The following is a 15,594-nucleotide window of genomic DNA, read 5'->3' as shown; positions in this document are numbered from 1 at the left end:
TGTGTGTGTGTGTGTGTGTGTGTGTGTGTGTGGTATTTATATCTAGGGCAGTGTTGGCAAAAGCCTTCCTTTTTTTTTTACCCAGAACAGGCAAGCAGAGCTCACCCTCCACCCATGGAAGTAGGTAAAATACAGGTTTTGTCATGATCTACTATGGGAATTACACATTGCCGCTCCTTTCTCGGGGGTTGGGAGGGAATTTTTTCCCTCACTAACAGAATGGCTAAGGCAAAATGGGTTTTTTTCTCCTTCCCCATAGCAGCTTAGGGGCCTATTGGAGGTAGGAAAGGGGGATTAGGCCAAAACGTCAAACTCATTATGCAAGTTTGTGGCAGATATCCAGTGCATGTACTCCATAGGGAACAGATAAGGTAGAATGGATTGGATTGGTAAAGGATTTAAGGGAGATGAGAGAGGAGATTTGGGATTCTGATGGCTGGTGTGGTGGGAAGTCAGCCCCCTTCTTTTATAGCTTCCCCTGCTTAACTCTCATAGAGTGGTTGGGGACATAGGCACCAACTTCACCTCTGCACCCCCTACTCCAATTGCACCCCAGTCTTTCCCTCCAAGTCCCCGCCCTGCCTCTTTACTGCCTCCTCCCCCGAGTGCACCGCATCCTCACTCCTTCCCCTCCCTCCTGAAAAGTCCTGAGCACCGCTAAAGAGCTGTTAGGTGGCAGGCAGGAAGCTCTGGGAGGGGGAAGAATGGGGAGGTGCACTCAGGGGAAGTTGAGGGGGTGGGGGCAAGGGGAGCTTGGTTGCCAGTGGGTGTGGATCACCTGCTAATTTTTCCCTGTGGGTGCTCCAGCCTTGCAGCACCCACAGAGTCGGCTTCTATAGCTGGGGGTCAAGGTCCCAGCAGTGGGTTGGCTGGGATCTGAATGGGAAATTGGGGGGCTGGTGGCAGCCCCCAATTGTATACGGAAATATTGATAGAATTATCTATACTAATATTTAAGAATAAAGTTGTGACCTAATGAAAACTACCTCCAGTGCCTCCTGGCTTTCCTTCTGCATAGTGGGACAATGTGCTTTTTATGTTCTCCTTTGTTTTAGTTGCTGTTCTTGCGTCCTCCTCTTTTTGTGAATGCATATTGGAATAGTTATTTAAGTAAACTAAATATTTTAGAAACTAAAGGCTTGAATGTATCTACTTCTGCTTTTTATGCTGGTTCTACTGTATGAATGGAAGAGGAATGGTGGACTAGTTCTGGCCAGGTATCTCAGAAGAAGAATGCAAAGAGCCTTCTGCCCCACCACATCTACCTCTGAGGGGAAATTGAGGATTATCTTGGCCCTTGTGCTCTGAGCACACAAGGCTTGGAGTGGGCGTGAGGTGTTAGCACCAAGAACAAGACTAGATGTTCTACAGAGGATGAAAAGGGAAAGTGTTCCCTGTGCCAGGGTGGGAGGGAGCTTGTCCAACGTCCTGTTAATGCTTGGGCCCATATGCCCCTCCTTTTGTTTTTTCTCTTTATTTTGTACAAAGACAGCCTGAAACATTAATATTTTCTGAATTTGGTGTAGGCACATGTTTTCTTCTTGTCGTCTTCTTCTTGGTTAGAGATTCAGGTCTCTGTGATGGCTGGAAGGTCTCAGGTTGTGAACTCACAAAGTCAAAAGACAAAGTTGAGCAATCAAGAGGGGGAAAGTAATCTTGGGCACATACTCTGGGGTGGGGGTTACTTATTGCTATTTAGTTCTAAATTATTCAGACTAAAACATGTTTGGCGAAAGTGTCAGTATTTAAAGATTCACCACTCTCATCCCTTCAATTAAGGTGTCAAAACTCCTAATATATATGCCTGGAAACCCTTGAGGCATCCAGCACTGCCTTCCCCACGGACCCCTCCCAGCAGCAGAGGGGGAAAAGTTTTATACCTTTTCTGCCCTCATCCATCATAAAGAAACAAAAAGATAATCAGCACAATTTTTAAAATATCTTTTGCAGTTGACCTTTAAAGCCACAATCTAGCCAAAATTGTGTAGGTTGTAAGATAGATAGATATAGATATAGCCATATCCATTTTTCCTCTTTCTGAGAGAAAAGCAAGTCAAGGAAAAACCAGTTTAATTAAGCAATAATATAAGTGAACTTGTCTTTTAAGGTGGTCTTCCAAGTCTGTGTTTCTAGTTCTGTTTTGATAGCGTTTGAACAAAATTGATGGAATGCTGGGTATTTTCTCTATAGAGGTTATTCTAAAGGGCAGCTGCAGGTAAAGGTGAGCTTGCATTACATTGTATTTGGGATCTGAATACTGCTTCGCTTAAAGAAAAACACAGGGAATATGTGAAAGGAGATCAAAGCTAAAGGCAGTTAAAAACCAGAAAGATGAGAGGAGAAGAAAAAGAATAGAGACAATTTGAAAATGCTGATGCTGATGAAGAGTGGACCAGAGATCGATAAGCACAGGAAGGTGGGAATGTAAGAGAAAAGAGTTAAAAGAATGATCGAAAAATCGGAATAAAACTGCAATGAAGAGATGATAAAACCCAAAAGGGCCATGGAATAGAAAGAAAATGAAATTGAAAGATAAGAGGCTAGATATGGAAATAAGGCAATAAGAATATAAATTCCAGTGTTAAGGTAAGCCACTGTCATTGACTGTTGTATCTGAAGAAATGTTGAGCTTTGTACTTTTTTCTTTTCTTGGGCTAAGGGTGAAATTGGTTGGACTGATATCGCTGGCTTAGACAGTGACGCTGCAAGAATTTCTTGCTGTTGGGAGAAAACCATCCAAAAACTCCAAGTTCATGGACAACCCCAGCATTATTAGGGTTTAATGAGTGGGATCATAGAAGTAATAAATGGAAAAGCCCAATTAGGTGCTTGCTAATAGAGGATTGCTACCCACAGTGCTGTTTCTAGGGTTATGTCTAGTTTAGATTTTTAAAACATCCCAAAGTGATGAGAAAAATGAATCTACATAAATCTGTCAGGAAGACTTTTCTAGTTAGGTTAACATTCATTTTCCTCTTTGTATCTTGGATAATACACGGAGATTTAACCAGGGACGGCTCTACCATTTTTGCCTCCCCAAGCAAAAAAACCCCCCAAAACTGCTTGGACTGCCGCCGCTCGAATTGCTGAAATGCAAAAGAAAAAAAGCCGACTCTGCCACCCCAAGACTGGACAGAATGCCGCTCCTTAGCATGTGCCACCCCAGGCATGTGCTTCCTCTGCTGGTGCCTGGAACTGGCCCTGGATTTAACTCTTTTCGTGCTTGGTATTCTTATTGTTTAAATATTTGTAGATTGTTTTCATGGCCCCCCTTCTCCTCCCAACACACACTCAGCTGAGCCATCACTTAACTAAATCATGGGTATTTAACTTCTTTTAATCTATCCTTGGAAGTTAATTCCTCTAGATCCCATAACATTTTCAGTGCTCTTTTCTGGACTGTTATGTCACTTTATAGAACTGTGGGGCCTGAGTCTATGCTGCTTCTTATATCAGCATAACTTGTGTCACTCAGGGGTGTGAATAAACCACTCCCTGGAGTGACATGTATTACACTGACCATACGCACTGGTGTGAACAGTGCTATGTTGGCAAGAGAACTCCTGCTGACATAGCTACCCCTGCTCATGGGGGCTGGACTAGTTAAGCTGACAGGAGAGCTCTCCTCCATCAGCTTAGAGTAGCTGTGCTGCTGTATGCTCTCTAGTGTAGCTGTAGTCTATCTGAGGCTGCTGTGCGCTACTGTAACACATACAGGATGATTCTCTGAACAGCCTCTAACTCTAACTGATATTTCAGGTATGGTCACACTGTTTTGTCTTGCTTTAGGACTCTTGGTTCTTCTATTAACAATGAAGGCAAACCCCAAGGAGAGGTCAGGTTTTGGACACACCCTGCACAGTGCTGCATAAAGGGAAGGTACGGGCCCCTGAGACGGACTGAAATGAGTCTCTAATGCTTGCCCCAAGCTGGCAGGAGTTTGCAGCACTCCTTGCGCTGCTTCACTACCTCAGTTAGCCATATTCAAATAGCTGCTGGATCACAGGCTGCCAGTGAAAATTTGCAGCGCTAATACTGTACATGTAATATGCTCTGAAGCACGCTGCTGAGGCAGAGATGGCTGCAAACTCCAGGTCTCTTTGTATATCTATAGCAAATCTAGTGCTGCTAGGAGGCTTGAGTCAGCAGCTCTCAATATGTTCCTGTTTCAAAGAGAACTGGAATAGGAGTGTGCACTACTCATGTATGTTCATAGGTGCTGGAGCAATTTATACAGTGCGGTGGTTCTCACACTTCACTGCACCACAACTCCCTTCTGATAAGGCAAATTACTACATGACCCCAGTACCCTGTTACTCAGAATAGTTAGTATTTTAAATTTAAAAAATGCATTGCAAGGCCATATAAATGAAAATTAGCCACTAAATTCACAACACAATCACAAGACAATCCTTATATCATTTAAAAATAAATGTGCAAATAAATATATGCAAATAAATCTAAAAATAATAATGGGACGGGTGAGCTTGCATTGATGAACACAGACCCTTGAAGCAGGACTCTGTGTCACAAAGGTTAAGATAGAGGTCATTTTCAACAGTGAAACGGGCCCTGTATTTGTTTTTCAGTGAAGTCAGGGGCTGAAAAGCTGGCTTCACACAAGCAGGTAGATGAAAATGGCATGAGGGCTTTCAAAGCTGCAGATGGCAGCTCTGGATATTCTTTTCACACAGAAATCCAGAAGTTAGCAAGAGGTTGTTCAGAAAATCTCAGCATCATTGTCTCTTCACCGGAAAGGTCCATTCATGTCTTTCACTGTAAGTGACATAATAGCACTTGCAGCTGCTTCTGCATTAAAGGGATTTCTAATCCATGCCTGTGTCTCTGATCTTTTTCAGGGAAGTACTCCCTAAACTGCAGTTTAAGGCTTTTCAACTGGCTGATGATAATGGGTTACAGGTTATGTTTTGGCAAGGCATTTTCATCCAAAAAGCCATCCAGTTAACAAAATGTTTCAAAACTGCCACTGTCAACGTGAGCATACCACAAGGAAAGCTTTTTTTGATCCAACTTATGATTTTCTCAGTGAGAGAAGACAGAAGCTTCTTGTACTTAAATTGAGGTAATCAACACATTTAGGTGTTCAAAAATGTCTGCCAGGTAGCAAAACAATGAGTCCAAACTGCTTGCGGTGCAACAGCCTGTACTTGGGTGACTAGCTCGCTGTTTCTTCCAGTCATTGCACAAGCACCATCATTGCAAATTCCTATACAGCGCTGCCATTCCAAGCTACAATCAGAGACACAAGTATCCAAAAAAGCGAAGAGATGTTCCCCTATAGCATGCTGTGGTAATGGTCTGCAGAACAGAAATTCCTCTTGGAGTTTTTTGTCATTCTCAAATTTTACGTATGTTAGCATCTAAGAGACTCTACATATACGTTGTTTTGTCAAGTTGAATGGAAAAATAAAAGGGACTTCGCTTGATTTTTGGCAATCACTTGTTCAGTCACGTCATTTGCCATACTGTGAATGTGCATGGCAATAGTATCGTTAGAAATGGGAATCGAATCAAGTTGAGTCACTGCACCTTTCCCCCACCACAATCAAAAACTCTTTCTTAGCAGATGGTAGGAAAAAAGCTTCTTCAATGGTGTGTGGTATCCCAATTTAAGCTATCCAGTATGACACAGCAAAAGATACCTAAAAGGCTTTCTCATTTGCTTTGGCTGCCGTTCTCAGTACTGTTTTCTGGCCCATTAGCTCTCCCAGCTATCGTTGAAAAAAATTATGTGGTTTTGTTTAAACGGGACTGTGCCGTGTTTGCAAAAGCCGCGACATTTTAGATGGTTTTAAGCTCTCCTTTGCCAGAACTTTACCACATGCAAATCCATATTCCACATATGTTGGATCGTATTTGCGGTTTCTTGTCTCTTTACTGCTGTCTGGATCCTTGTCCGCCCTTCTTTTGCTGCAAGTGGCAATCACCTCCTCTCCAGTTCCCCCCTTTCCTTCACTTTTTTCAGAAAACAGTCCATTGTTAAAGTTACTTCTACAGCAACTTTTCAAACTGGTTTCAACCCTTCCTCAGTATAAGAAGTGATGCAGGGGGCCTTCAGGAGGTGTAGAACAGGGCAATTGCAAGACCGCAAGCACAGTGGGTGAAGCCAAACTAAACTGCTTGGGCTTGAAGTCCTGCCCAGAAGGCCTTAGATGCAGGCTTCAGCTCCCAGGCCTCCACAGAGCTGTGGGCTGGGGCTTCAGCTGCCTCTGGAGATGTGGGCAGGCTGGGGCTTTCTGCCCTGGTGACCCCATCAAAATGGGATCGTGACCCACACTTTGAGAACACCCTGATATAGTGGGTGTGCTGAAAATTGTAACAAAATGGTCAGTGCTGTATATGAGAAAAACCACCTCAAACCAGAGAGTGCTGCTGCACTGCCCGCACCCCTAGTTCCAGCACTTCTGTATATGTTGACTCAGCGAGAGCATCCGGGTAGGACTCTCAGCAGTAGTACTGGCAGGGGTGTAAAACACTTCTCTGCAGCGGAGCAGCTCTGCTGAGGTGCTCTTTGAATGTGAAGAATTGGAGGCATCAGCAGAGTGGGAGGGGAATGAAGGGAGAGGAGTCCAAAGAACTATCATTGGGGAGATATCAGGAGGCTGCCAGGTACTATGTGTGTGGTGGTGAATGGGAGGGAAGCTGGTCCACTCTTTATTTAAACATGGCTCTCACTAAAATTCTGACACCCCTCCCACACACACACAATTGAAGAGAATCTAATTGTAAAAGTATCCAGCCTGTTCTTCAAAGTTAGAGTCTGCTATCCTCATTTGAGGGAGCATGTAAACAGGCTTTGGATTCATCTATAGCTGTAACTTGAGGTCCTGGGAAGCAAAAATTTCCTGGGATTTGTGTTTGTATTTATTTATTTATTTTGCATGTTCTAGTGTTACTGTGGCTCTTAAAACCCAAAGTGGTGGCAGGAAATAAATCAATGGATACACAGCTGTCCGGCTGCTGGGTGGCTGGCACAAACAGTATAATAAAAAGGTTTTCACTTAAATCTGCACTTCCACTTATGCACATCTACTTCAGGAAGTCTGCTGCGGTCTTTGAGTGGTACAAGGACAGCAGTTCGATTGGCCAGTCTTTCAGCTGCCACTGAGAATCCTAACTTGTGTCCATGAAGTGTCCCTGAAGAGTCCACCTATTGCGTACTTTCTCTCTCTGTTTGTTTGCGTTAGTGGAACAATAACGTGTCAATAAAAAAAACGTAAGCAAACAATTTCGAAGTTTAAGCAAGAGGTTTCCTCAAACCATTAATTATTAGACAGATGTCTTTTTGCAGAGTCCGCATGTCTTGAGAGCCCTGACAAACACATCCCAAACTGGCAGATAAGCTTCCTGTTTTTCTAAAATACATACTTCAGCAATTTCAACAGAGATCTTATCAAGAGGGACACAGGGTCAGCTCCCAGCTCAACCCCCTCCCCTCCTGGCTTCTTGCTAAGGTTGCTGTACAGGTCCACTAAAGGCATACTGACTTTGGCTGCTTTTGGCCTTAAGTATGATAATCTAGATTCCAATTATCGGTAGTGGTCCAGGCATTTTGCTGGTCTGCCAAGATCTCCATGTGCACTATATTGGGAATTAAATGTTTGTACTGTCTTCTTGATAGAGTACTTGGAGGCTTGTTATTAACTTTTGTAATAGTCTTAAGATCAAATCTTTTAATTCTGTTTGTACAGATGGGGCTGGTTGCACTACCTGTTAACTATAAGATGTTTTCAGTTGCTTATAACTTTGCCAAACTTGAAGTGCTTAGGCTAGTTTTTTTTGTGCTGGTAGTCAGCCTCAGGCCAATTTTTAAAATATCAGCTAAAACAGCACAGCTGTTGCTAAGACGTTATGCTTCTGTTTCCAATTTTGGCAACATTTTTTTTCCTAAAGCTTTATCATCCTTATGTTTTGGAGAAAGGACTTGAAATTTGGCAAGAAGATGCACTTTGCATTAGGTTTGTGCCTTATTCTCTTTATGCAAAAATCTGCCTGCATTTGTCCAAGTTACCAGCTTTGGAAAAAAATCTGTTTGTTCCTGCTCAGTAGAGACTTGCTTGAGTTTCATGGTTAAATTTCCCTAAAGATCCTCTCTGCACAGGGTGTGCTGCAGGCTGGGATGGGACTGGGCACTGGAATTGAGATCAGGGAGCCTGTCTCTCTGGTGCTGTCAATGACACATACCTTGTTGGGCCCAGACAGCATGGAGCCGGAAGTTGCCTTACTCAAATACTAGCTGGAGAAAGGGACTAGAGCTGAGAACCTGTTGGGTGGTAGAAACAAGGTGGGGAGGAGAGGTGGATCTGATGAACAGCTGTGCTGAAGAAATGGAACTGACTGGTACCTTTTTCGTTTTGGTATTTTCCAACTTTTGAGCGCTTTGCAACTTTAATCGTGTTTTTTTAAAACTGACGTCTCTCAGTAATTCATAATGTAGCATATAGGTGACCATTACATTCTTATCTATTATCGAGTAACACTAGGGTGCCCAGATGTCCCGCTAAAATCGGGACCGTCCCGATATTCAGTCATTTGTCCCGTGTCCCAATGGATGTATGGTGGGGATGCCATTTGTCCCAATATTCTGGCTCGGAGCTTTTTTTGCTTGACTGGTGCTCTGGACCTGCCGCCCCCCCCCATGTGTCCCAATATTTTGTTCATGTAATCTGGTCACCGTAAGTAACACTATCTTCACCTGCTCAGGCTATTCCCTTTTAGGCTTCATAGACTAATGCCAATCACAGGACCATTTCCCATTGTGCTCAGTTCAGCTCCATCTCTTGCCCTGTGCCGCAGGAGCCAGGAGCGCAGATTGTACTGAATGAGGGAGAAAACCAAACCCGTTTTGTGTAGGTTGGTAGCATTCCTATGCCACAGGCAGGTTCGGGGAAGGTGGGCAAGTTCCAGAGGTGAAAGCAAAATCGAGATCTCTCTCCAGTCTTGTACAAACTGCCTTATGCAGCTTCAGCCTGTGATTAGAACTTGACACCTTTGATACAAATATTGCCTGCTTGCTAACACTGACAAAGCATATAACATGTCCTCAAAGAGAAATATTCAATTAAATGAAGCATAGTGAAAGACAACGGAAGATGCTGCAGTGAAAACAAACGAGAGGATTTGCCATCAGCAACAGTGGTAAAGGCAGATACTGTAGTTGTAGAAGCTGAAGCAGAGAGGAGCAGATGCTTAAATGGGAGTGAAGGTAACAGCTGCTCTCAACCACTGTAGTTGTTTCTTCACATTAACATCAGCTAGTGCTTCTACTGTACCTCTTTACAGGGCAATTGTGAATAGCTCACCAACAACTAATGCTGTGGCCTCTCCTGCTAGTTTGCAGTATTTGTGGTTATGTTATTTCTGTTTCCTTGTAGCTGTCTTGCAGAGCTGTGTCTGAGTCACTTAGGCCCAGCCCCTGTGACTTTTTTTTGGGGGTGGAGAGGGTGGAGGTGAGTGATAGTATTGCAATCACAGATAGTGTTACAAATTCAGGTTTAAGCTAACTGACAAATCACCCGAAAGGAGCAATAGCGCTAAAGCACCCTCTTACTTTACATAGTGTTTTTATTAATGTGCCTGGAGTTTCCAAGCATAAATACCTAGTGCTTTAGCCCCACTTCATATTTTATAACTCCAAGTACAGTAAATAAGCATACATAATCCGGGGCCTAAAGTGTATGTTCTGTGCTATTAAAAATCCAAACTTTTCTCACAGAAACATCATGGGGAGATTAACTGAATACAATTTGAGAAATAAATAGTATGTACCAGCAGGAGTATTAAAAAAAGAAACTATTTTCCTCAGACCAGTAATTCAAAATTGTTTTTTCACTCACGAAAGCAAACAAAAATACTTCCAATATGAATTACGTTACATGCTTCCTGCCCCAGTTCTGTCCCTCAGGGAGGAAACTACTCAATTCCATTCCTCTCTATCATTTGCTGCTGCTTCCATCTGCTTCATGGTATTGAGATGAACTGTTCCTCCTTCCATACTAAGGATGGTTCTTAAGGTTTCTCTTAGGTGTCCTTGTTTTCTCTTGTCAGTTGGTTTCCACTTGATGATTCCAAGTGGGAGTCTATGTTTGGCATTTTGGAGCACATGCACCAAATATGTCCAGTGTTTCCTTCTGATGCTGGAAGAGATGAGCTGTGGGTTGGTGATTTCTTGGATCTCTTCACTGGTGATGAAGTCTTTCCATCCAGTGCCCAGAATCTTTTTATAGACACCTTGGAAAATAAGTGCCTAGCTTTCTGTCTCACATTTTGGTACATCTCTGGCTTTTGCAGCCATATGTTAATACTGAGATTGTTTAAGTTGAAAATTCTCAGTTTTGTTCTGATGCTATATATCATTGATTTCCATGGGTTGAGTTTAGTGCATGCTGTGGATGCCTTTCTTATCCTTGATGCCAATTCCTTTTTGAGGTATTTGTTGACTAGTTTGGTACTGCCTGGGGTAGATGAAATTGCATTTTCCTGATGGCTTTGCCTTCTGAATTGATGCTAGTGCTTGATATCTGAGTTTCAAGGATATTTGTTTTGCTGTAAATGGTTTTCAGCTTTGCTTGGACAGTTTTTGCCAGTTTATCTGTTTTTGTAGCTTTTCGGGACTGTAACTCAATAGCATGATATCATCAGCAAAGTCTTGATCTTCAAGGTACTTGTCATCTACCCAGGCTGTCAGTGTCTTGTGTTGCTAATACACTTCTTCATTATCCCATCCTATGGTAATGCCAAACAAGTGGAGAAAGAATGTGGCCTTGTTTGCACATGAATGTCCATTTTGAACCATGCTGTCTGGTGGCTCACTCTTAGAGAGTACTTTTCATCTCTGTACATGGTCTTAATGAGGCCTAGAACATAAGCTGGGACTCCATAGGACTAGAGAATATTCTACAGTGTGTATCTGTGCGAGCTCTGAAACGCCTTTTGAAAACCAACAGGGGACCTGCGATTCTATACATTCTTCTATGATCTTTAATGTGAATATCTGATTTACACGGAAACAGTTCTTTCAGTTTCATTAGGGTAGTGGTAATTAAGTGCTTTTAGCATTTCTTCTGTGATTTGATCATCGCCTGCTGCTTTGTTTTTAGCTTCTTGATTATAGTCTCTACTTCTCATTATCTCTACTAGATCAATGTTAATGTCAGATTGATGAGATTTGCATGTTTTATCAAAATCTGGTGCTGAAGATCTGTTGAGGACAACTTTGAAATGTTCTGCCCATCTATTTTTCTGTTCTACCTCAGTTGTAAGCATTTTTCCATCTTCCAGTTTTGTAATTTCCACATAGGATTTTAGTCACTTGGTAAATGGCTCTTTGGTTTCCCATCATAGCAGCAGGGTTTAGTTGCTAGGTCTTGTATATGTTTCTCTTTTCCTTGCACTGCTTTGTCTGCTTTTTTTATATTCTGCCTTTGTTTTTTCCAGCATTTCATTGGTCTTAGCATTCAAGAGTTGTCCTTTCACTGTTTTCCTTTCCTCAGTGAGACACCATATCTCTTGGTTTATCCAATTCTTTTTCATTTAATCTAATCTGTCTAACCTGTCTGACCAGTCTGAATTGCTTTTATGTTAAACTGAGGGAAATCAGGAAAATGGAGACTAATGTACAACTTCCATGAATGAGAGCACTACATGTGTCTTAACATGCTGTATCGGCTGTATCTCACAGAATAGCAGCTGTCACAGCAGAAATTTAAAGGAACAATACACAAGAAAACAAACGTTACATAACTGTGAATAATATAAACTGCCAAAGAGAAGAGGCACATTTCTGCAAGCATAATGTAAAATATTATAAATTTAATTTGCAATTCTTATTTCAAAAGTCAGAATGAGCAAAATGGGCAGAGGTTTCTTTTAATTGCTTAAGAGCATTGTGTAAGGAAAACCTAGCTGTCTTAGATTTTGAATTAGCAGAGTTGAGTTCCATAACAGTTTTGGAGACTCTTTGGATCTGGGGGGTTGGTTCAGCACATTGTAGGGCTGACAGTAGGGACCAGCAGTGAGGTTTGGATGTTGGTCAAAGGCTGGCAGTCTTCAGGTGCTTTAGGTAGACTGTCTCCTAAAAAATGGAGAGTATTTATTCAAAATGTGGGTGGGGGCATTGTGTTTTGTGGATTGCAAGAGGAAGAACAGTCTTGTGGGTAGGACATGGGACTGTCACTCAGGTATTCTGGGTTCCCAGTTTTCCTGCACGAGGTAGGCAAGTCACTTAGGGCCAGATCGTTAAAGGTATTTAGGCACCTAAAAGTGCAGATAGGCACCCATGGGGATTTTCAGAACACTCCCATTGAAATCAGTGGGAGATAGGTGCATAAATGCTTTTGAAAATCCCACTAAGCACTTTCAATCAGCAGCTGGCAGTGGGTAGAGGTACACTGTACATTTGCTCAGGTTGGTGAGAAATCTTGCCCTGGCCAACAGGAGTCCTTTCACAGAGGATGTGCTGTGTAAACAGTCTACTTCCCCAGGCTGCAGCAGCAGCTGGGGCATGATTTAGCTCCTAATATGGCTAGCATTTAAAATGAGGCATTTTTCTTAGATCATCTGTCCTTTTAAATATGCTTAAAGTATGATTTGCAATCCCTAAAGGAGCTGTGAGAAACTGACATCTAGTGATGTAAGGAAAACATTTAAAGAACCACTTACTTTGGCACTTAAATGTTCAATATTTAATCTGCAGGTCAAGTATCCAATTTCAGGGGTCAACCGCAGCCCTGCTGCTTCCAAAAATTTAGTAATGGGTATCATGTGTTTTCTTCCATTGCCATAAATCAACACTTATTACTAGTGCATGCTTTGCTAATAGCTGTCTGTAAAATTTTGGGTAGCTGTAAAGTTGCTTTTGTTAATGAAAACCTGATTTCATAAACCATTAATTGACTTATTTGCTCTATAAAGTTCACCTAATATTTAGAATACAGAGGGATCATTTAACCCACCACTGAAGTGCAGCCAATTCTGGTGTGAAGTACAGTGGCTGGTTGAGCAGCACACAGCAACACAGTAAAACACTTTTAAATCATTCTTAAAGTCTAATCTCAGTGGAATTCTTTACTTTTACTGCAATGGGCTTTGGGTTAGGTCCCTGGAGATGAATTTATTTATCCTGTTGAAACTGCAGAGGGAGTTTAGGTAAAACAAGTAAATTTTCTGCATTGCAATGTGACCAAATTATCCCTACTCCTTAGACAGTGTTTTATGAATCTTTAATTATTAAAGTTCAGGATTTCTCACGTCTTGCTACTCAAATCATTTTTTGTGACCAATTTAATATATTCAGTTTAAACATTACCATCCCTTCTCCTGTTTTGATAAGAAACTAATTACCGGTAATCTGATTGCAATACTATTTATTGGTATTATTGCTGACAGCATAACAATAAATGGGAAAATCCAGAATGTGATCTGCACAGCATGCCACAGAAGTAAGTTGTAAAAAGATAACGACCTAAATAAAGCTAGCAAAATTGTTCTTAAATTGGTTAATCTGCTTCCTTTCTAGCTTCCTAGGAATTTATATCCCACTCATCATAGTGGTATTTGAGTCCCTTAATTATGATGGCAGTTAGGTTTTCACCGCAAAATGTTTTAAAAGGGTGTTGTCTTAAATTACTGCCTGTTTTCAGTTGTTTGCTATATCCAGCAGTTCTAGAAGAATACAGGAACAGTTTATCCATAGTTTGTCTCTATTTATAGGAAAAAAATGTTGTTCAAGACAGCCCTTTTTGAAAAACGTTCAAGTCAATTGTGTAGGAAAGTAAATCCTCACTAAGAGCTCAAATCTTAACTGTTTTAATTCTGTACTTGCTTTAACAAAACTCTCTGTGAAGTAAGTGCTTTATGCTGGACACAAAATGAAGGGTCTCTTCACTTACAGGAACAAAAATTTAATTTTCCAAATAGTTATTTTTGTCAGTTTTTTCAATCAATTTTTTGTAGTCTGTTTGCTAAGGCTATTGACCATGAGCAAAAAGTAACTATTGCACATCTGTTATGTTACAGCATTTATGAAATAATCTCTCACCTCATCTGATTGCACAGTAACTCAGATTCTGCAGGGATATAATTATCTCATAATAACCAATTCCTAACAGCACTGCTGCATGATTGGGGCATAAAATGTGTGTTTTGTGTATCTGAAGAAGATGGAGTAAGCAATTTAGAGTGTTACAAACCAGGCTCAATTAAGCAGCTTAATTTGCATAGATTAGTCTCCCATTTTTTCTCAATTCACATGTTTATAATCGTGTACAATCATATTTAGATACACAGATAAAAATGTTTCTCTCCCTAGCCTGATTACTGCATAAAAATAATGAAATTATAAAACTAAAACAGCAATTAAAAGATTGCTTAGTCCACTGTATGGTTTGCTGTGATCTTTTCACAGCAAATTCCTGAAACAGCCAGTTATGCTACAAGACTGAAGTTGAAGTTCTGAATATTCATTTGATAGGGAATCTGGTGTGGTATGGATGTAGTAATTCTTCAGAACTGTAAAGCAAACTTCCATTGATTAACATCTACCAACACTGAAACATAATAGCAGATGATTCATAAATAGTGTTAGCAGCGATTGTGTCAAAGGTTGTTGTTAATCATATCTATTACAGTAGTGCCAAAGGTCCAACCAAGAGTGGGGCCCCACTGTGCTAAGTGCTATACAAATGCAGAGTAATAGACAGTCCTTGCCTCAAAGAGCTTACAGTCTAAATCAGAGATCGGTAACCTTTGGCCCGCGGCCTGCCAGATTCGGCCAATTGTGACTCCCCCTGGCTGTGGTTTGCCATCCCAGGCCAATGGGGGCTGCGGGAAGTGGTGTGGGCCGAGGGATGTGCTGGCCACCCCACATTGGCTTGGAGTGGGCCAGTGGGAACTTTGATTGACCGAACCTATGGATGCGGCAGGTAAATAAACTGCGTGTCGAAGGTTGCCGATCCCTGGTCTAAATAGACAAGACAGACCCAATGTGGAAGAGAGGCTGTAACATTCAAGCAGCATGAACAAAGTGATAGTAGCAAATGCCATGTTAGTTTTCATAGATTCCAAGGCCGAGGGATCCCAGTGATCATCTAGGGGTGTGCGTGTGTGTGTGTTTAGTTAGGAGGGGATCAGATAAATAGGAAGGGAAGGGGATAAGAGGGGAAGGTGAGGAGTGAAGAAACTGTGAGGGAGAGTGTTGGAGCAATCATCCAATGAGCAAAAAGAAGAGAAACTACAGTTTTGGCTAGACTAAAAAAACCCAACAACCTTAATGTCCCAAGGTCACTGCTTTGGCTTCTCCTACCAAGTGGAGCGTCTGGCTGGTTCTTCTCCTTACGGTTACAGACTCAAGAAGCTCAGTCCCTTTAACTTTTTACCAAAGAGAAAGTTAAGGAGTGACTTGATCACAACCTATAACAAATATTAATGAGTTCTTCAGTATTGCAGTGAAAGGTATAGCACGATCCAATGGCTGGAAGTTGGAACAGCCTGTCGGTTCCTTTTTTCTTGTAGAACAGATAAAAACTGAATGTTTGTGACCCAAAGATCTTTAATGCCAACTGACAGAGGGTACAA

The 15,594-nt window shown here is 41.7% G+C and overlaps 1 protein-coding gene across 13 annotated transcripts in view; it reads left to right on the top strand.

The window, feature by feature from the left end:
• Nucleotides 1–15,594, top strand: part of MAGI2 (membrane associated guanylate kinase, WW and PDZ domain containing 2) — a 1,169,121-nt gene that overhangs the window by 191,327 nt on the left and 962,200 nt on the right. The gene's annotated exons all lie outside the window — the stretch shown is intronic.

This window comes from Gopherus evgoodei, chromosome 1 (genome assembly GCF_007399415.2).
Source record: "Gopherus evgoodei ecotype Sinaloan lineage chromosome 1, rGopEvg1_v1.p, whole genome shotgun sequence".
NCBI classification, from domain to species: domain Eukaryota; kingdom Metazoa; phylum Chordata; order Testudines; family Testudinidae; genus Gopherus; species Gopherus evgoodei.
This window is presented reverse-complemented; position numbering and strand designations above follow the sequence as displayed.